We start from the raw sequence: 6,337 nt of genomic DNA, 5'->3' as shown, positions 1-6,337 counted from the left end.
CACCCCCTACCTCTCCCCACCTCACCCCTACCTCTCCCCACCTCACCCCCTACACCTCACATGTCCCCACAACTCCAAGCTCCCGGGATACCACGCATCCTACCTTCCCAAGAGCCCTTCAAGGCTCGGCCGGGGCGTGTACAGCCCATCCCTCGTGGGGCACCTCAGTCTCCCTTCTCCACACCCCGAGCTAGTGCTCGGAGGGCACAGAGGGGAACGGAGACCCTGCCCGATGCCACTGCGGGTGGGTAGGTGCGTTCGTGGCTCACCGCCCAGCGAGGAGGCTCTGTCACCTGTGTGTGCAGGTCCAGGGGACTGTCCTCAGGTGGGGACACGGGCCTGCGCTCAGCCTGCAGCACCCACAGCGCAGCACCCAGCCTCCCCTCAGGGCCGCCTCCCCGCGAAGCTGAGCCAGGACACAGGGAGGGGCCACCCGCAGTGGGACCCCACTCTGCCCACCCTTGCCCTGGAGGATGGCTCTGCCCCCCGAGGGGTCCTCTGGGATCCTGGCACCCACCCGCTCACATGCTGCCAGCCCCAAGCGTGAGCAGTTAGTGGCTGATGGATGGGTAATTGTTTTACCTCCGAACAGCCCGAGCCCCGTAATTTGGAGGCATAAATCCCAGCCTGTCGGGCTCGGCTGACATGGAATGACACCCAGAATTAAATGGAAGCATCACAATTAACAGCCCATAAAAGTGTTCTGAGCAGGCCTGCCACCAGGCAAGCGCATCTCCACCTCCTCCGTGGGGCCCTGGGGATGGGGGTGCGCACCCCAAGTGTTCCGAGGAGCTGCCTGTTCCCTCTCTGTTCCTGAGTGTGCCAGGCCCTGCAGGGCTCTCCATCCCCTCAGCCCCCCAGAAGGTGTGCACTCCCTGGCTCCCTGAAGCCCCAGCAGACTGAGCCTAGCAGCCCCCAGCACCCACCCCCTGGCATGACCAGGTCACCTCCTGCCCCCCCTGCCCCTGCTCCTGGCTTCCCAAACAAGCTCCCAGCCCCGGCCTAGGGTCAGGGTTCGCCTTGGGGGACCCACACTGAGATGGCAGCACCTCTCCACACGCCTGAGGACTCACTTGTCCCCCATGTCACCCCTGTACTCACACTTCCCCAGGCCTCCCCTGGGCCCATCCCTCAGACTGAGGGTCTGAGGCCGGCGGGAGGGGCCTCCGCTTCCTCCTGTGGGGCTGCAGGCACCTCCCTGGTCAGGGTGCCCTGGCCCTAGACAGGAGGGGATGGAGGAGCAAACCCACCCAGGCTCTCCACAGGGTGTGCGGTGTCGATGCAGCTGGAAGATGAGGCCTCGGAGGTGGGGGAGGGTGACCCCAACACCCCCTGAGCCAGGAAGCCCAACAGCCGAGTGTGTCCCTGGTCTCAGCATTCCCCAGGCCCGTGTGCATGAGGATGGGCTGTGGTCTTGATGGAGGGCCCTTGCCAGCGCACCATGGTGCCCAGATGGTGCCCAGATGCCAGCCAGAGCGGAAGACTCTGTTTGTCGGGAGAGGGGCCGAGACCCCACCCCAACCCCGTGTCTGAGGATGAAGCCTGAGGCGCTGGCGGGGACCAGCCCAGCCAGTTCCAGCAGGCACGCTGGCGGCCCCCGGGAGCCATGCTGCCCTCCGAGGGGACCCCGGCCCCACCAGGCCCACGCGACAGATGCCTCCCGGTCCTGTCCGAAGTCAAGCGGGGTCCCACCTGCCCGAGGGGGCTGGACGGGGCCCCAACACCTGGCCAGAGGTTTAACTCAAAAAACGCTTCCTGACGACGCAGAGCCCACTTTAAGAATCAGCTTCATAAAAGGCCACTTGCTGGGCATTGGGAGCAAACGGCCGCCATAACTCCATTGTCTCTGAGTCTGCTGTTTTGTAACTCAATGACTGTGCTTCTGTTTTCTTATTAATGTCATTGTTGTAAAGCGCCTCACCTGTTGGGCCTCGGGGTGCAGAGCAGAGGTGGGGCTCCCAACAGCTTCCTCTGAATGGTCCCGAGAGCAGTTCCGCAGAGACTGGCTCCCCTAAAACTGCCACCCATTTGGGGAGCTCTCCAAGGGGGACATGGGAGCAGGGTCTCAGGGAGAAGGTCACCAGGTGAACAAGGGCCGAGCGTGCTCTGGGCAGGGGAAAGGCCTGGGCAAAGTCAAGGAGACATGAAGGTGGTGCCGAGGGAGGTTTGGTGAAGACGGGGCGCTGGGGAGGGGGAGTCACAGGGGCAGTGCTGCCAACAGGGGTCGTGTGCACTTGACCTTGGATGTGTCACCGGCGAGTTGGTGGGGAGGGTTCATCCAGTGTCCCCGTGGGGCCTGCAGCCAGAGGGTCCTATGTAGCCGTGCCTGCCAGAGCCAGGGTGGGGGAGCCCCCGGCAGCCCTGGGCTCTGGGCCCCACAGACACCCCAGCCCTCTCCCCAGGCACCGGAGGGAGGGGGCACCACATTAGAAATTCGGGGCAGGTCCGGCCTGCATGCTGTGTCGGAGAAATGCAACACAATTAATTAGCCCCTAAAAAAAGCGTTTGAAGTGTTTATTGCAGGACAGAGCTCCCGGTTTTATAAGCAGATAGGGAAATAAAGTGGTGGGGATGACAAGCCGGGAACAGCTGCACAGGGACCCGGAACCTAATTCATAATTCAGCAGACTAATCAGAGAACATCTTCTGCAGGCGCCGTAATGAAGGGACGTGCGGCTGCAACTGATGAGCCCGCTCCCCGCTGCGCTCGGCTTCCCTGCGCAGCCAGACCCCAGCCAGCCCCTGGGTCTGGCCCGGCCGCTCTGCCCCCAACCCTGGGCCACGGTGCTCAAGTGTCGACCTCTTGAGAGGCATTTCCTCAGCAGTGACATTCGTTACAAGCCCATCTTCCAGGAGAGGGAACTGAGGCCCAGGAGGACAGGCTCTGGAAGCGCTGGTCCTCGGCCCGGCTGGCAGAGCCCCTCTGGCCCCAGTGGGCTGCCTCGCATAGGAAGGAGTCACCCGCTCGGGAGCCTCTGGCTGGGGCTCACGTGGATTGGTGAGCCCTGCCTCCCTCACAGGTGGGGGCAGAAGCGGGGAAAGACGAGGTGGGGTGCAGCGTTTAGAGCCTGGCCCGGCCGGCTATTCCCCGGGGTAGCAGGTCAGGGTGTGAAACAGCACCTGGGAAGTAGGAGGGGCCAGGCTTCTCCCCCGAGGGCGGGCAGGGATGGGGCTGAGGCAGGTTGGGGGTTCTGGGGGTGGCTACCTCGGGTAATGGAACATAAACTAGGACTCTCCCGGCTCCAAGAGGAGCCCAGGGTTCACAGCAGTTGAGGGCTGTAAAAGGCACGGGATGAAATATCTGCCACAGCGGTCCAGGCATTGTTCCCTTCTTAGCTGCTACTGAAACAACAGGAGGCAGAGGGGCCTCTGCCTCTCCCAGTGGGTTCGCTGTGCTCCCCCTCCGCCCCCCGCTGGGACCTTCCCCCAAAGGATCTGCATTCCCATCTGTGTGCCTGGCAAGATATGGGATCCAGAGAACTCAACCCACCCTGCTCGGAGCAGCTCATGACCTCCCCAGGCAGACGGACGGAGCCAACTAAACCTTGAACGGCCTTTGTCTTAAACACATAAAACCACAAACAACATCACAGTGGTTAGTGCTGGCAGAGGCAGGCACAGGTGCTGTGGGGCCCCAGTGGGGGAGCAGGGGCTCTGTGGAGTGGGCTCTGAGGCATAGGTAGGAGTTCGCCAGTGTGAGAATTGTCAGTCCTCAGCCTCTGTGCCACCGGGGCTGGACAGGGTCCAAACTCAGGTTAGAAAGGGACCCCTGATTCAAACCCTGACCCCAAACCCATTGAATCTCCCCAGGGCTGGCCAGGCTGGGATTCTTTTCAGGGATCCTGGCCCTTGGGCATAAGCTTCCAGCCCTTGGACCAGCGTTACCTCCCCACAGGCTGCAAGAGGACAGAGGAATGGGAGAACTGGTGCCCAGTTACCTACCTGTACCGGCTGCAGGTAACGGACCAGCCCACTGGCTCTTGTGTGCTCAGTGGGAGGGTCTGGAACTGGGCAGGGCTCAGGATCTGTTCCACCTGATGTCTGCAGGGGGCCCCCATTGGCACTCCATGCACACCCGACTTTCACCAAGGCTAGCAGGCGGGGCTAAGGGGAGGCCCCTCCCCAAGGCAGTCAGACTCCCTACGTGGCAGCTCAGGGCCAAGAGCAGCAGGTGGAAGCAATGGGCTCAGAAGACCTGGGCCCAGCACAGCACCACGTGCACGCAACGCTAATGATCGAAGGCAGCCCAGGTGGCTTGGGTCGAGGGCGGGACTAACCCGTGTAACTGATGGTCAGGGAGCGTGTGGCCATCCGCAGCGGCCTTGTGAGCTCCGCAGGCTGGGCCCGGCACAGTGTGCTGGAGACGGCAAAGGTGCAGACGCCCACCCAGGCCCAGCAAGCCCCCTAGAAATAGGACCAACAGCCCTCGCCAGTTTGGCTCAGTGGATAGAGCATTAGCCCATGGACTGAAGGGTCCTGGGTTCGATTCCTAGTCAAGGGCATGTGCCTCGGTTGCAGGCTCAATCCCCGGCCCTGGTCCAGGTGCGTGCAGGAGGCAACCAATCGATGTGTCTCTCTCTCTCTGTGTCTCTCTCCCTCCCTTCCACTCTCTCTAAAAATCAATGGAAAAATATCCTCAGGGGAGAAATAAAAAAAAAAGAAGAAGAAGAGAAAATAGGGCCACCTGAAGCACCCTGAAGTTCCAGGCAGATTCCCTCTTGGGTGTCTTTTCCAGAAAAAAGGATAGGGAGTGACCTCAAGATTGTAGCTACTTTATCTGAACACTGATGGGTGGGGATGAAACACCCCCTGGGCCCCCTCTGAGTAGATAAGGGGTGCAGTAATCCTGCACTGACCACGCTCAGGGGGTGGGGCCACAGGGACCTTTGTGCAGGTGGGGTCTTGGTGCTCAAGTGGGATGCTCAAAAGAGGGCTGGATGTGTCCCCTGGATGCACCGCCCGCCCCCCCAACCTGCTCCCTGGGAGCTATTTGTTGGGGACGCCTAGGGCGCAGACCGTGTGTAGCCAGCTTCCTGCTCATCCTCCCTGTGAGGCAGATTCCTCTTTGTCCCCTGCCCCCTGGCTCAGACATGGAGACCCAGCTGCCCAAGGTCCTCCCGTTTCAAATGGCAGAAATGAGGACATGAACCCGGTGTCCCTGGCTCCAGAGTCATATTTTGGCCACAGGCTGGCCCCACCCGGCCCCTAATGAGGCCCCCAGAGCATGTATGTCTGCTGTCCACACCTGCCACCTCCCACTCCTCCAGCGCCCCTGGTCTGGGTCTTCGTCCCCCAGGGAAGGAGGCTGTCCCTCTTGACCTTGACCCAGGACAGGCCCTTCTATGAGCATCTCAGAGCCCTTGGACATCGACCAATAGGGTCACTGTGTAAGGACCCGATTTGGGGGGGTCAGGCACCCCACTAGGGGTGGCCGCCTCACATCCAGTGCTCTGGGCTGGCTGCAGCGTCGCCACCTCCGGACTGGCCGGCAGGGAGCAGGATCCCTCCCTGGGCCCTCGGTGCGTGCACTCCCCCCTCCACGCCTGGCCTGTCCCGGGGGGCAGCGCCGGCAGAGGCAATCTCGCTAAACAAACACGCCCGGATTTGCTCTGCAAACAGCAGCTGCTGCTGCACTGCAGGGAGGGGCGCAGAAAGTAACCGAATGCACAGGGGGTGCTGGGGCCAGGCCCATGCGAGAGGGGACAGAGGAGGTGGCCCCTTGTTCCCCGCAGACGCCAAGTTGTGGGGTGTCCCCAGCAGGAAGCAGGGGACCTGTTTCCATCTCCTAACACACACACTTCCCCAGCCCCTCAGGGGCACCGAGCTGGACCCGGGGGGCAGGAGGGCAAGTGGATATGTTCCTACAAGCTGTGGAGGGGAGACCGGCCCCAGCACCACCACATACCAGAGACCTGCCCTGGCCCCACCCCTGAGCCCACCCCACCACCGGCACAGCCACACCCATCCTGAACACCACCCTTGGCCAGAGCCACTCCCACCTTCGGGGTCCCCCAGGCCCCATGGGGGAGCCTAGCCCAGAGGGAGGACAGTACCACATGGTGACCTCCATGGAGCTCCCCAGAGGGGCCTTCTCTCTTGTCCATTCCACCCACTCCTCACCCTGCCAATTGCTCCAGGAATGGAACCAAGACTCAGGGGGGACAAGCAAACCAGGCATGACCCCCTCGGCCACTCGGACAGTGGAGCCATAAGGGTAAGAACCCACCCTGTCCAGCCCTTTCCCCACCCCACCTCATGCCCTGGGGCTCCTCCTGGAACTGCTGGTCCTGAAGAACAACCGTGCTGCCCGCCCTGAGGACAAGGGGCTCCTCACTAT

The sequence above is a fragment of the Myotis brandtii genome, unplaced genomic scaffold (genome assembly GCF_000412655.1).
Source record: "Myotis brandtii unplaced genomic scaffold, ASM41265v1 scaffold463, whole genome shotgun sequence".
NCBI lineage: Eukaryota > Metazoa > Chordata > Mammalia > Chiroptera > Vespertilionidae > Myotis > Myotis brandtii.
This window is presented reverse-complemented; position numbering follows the sequence as displayed.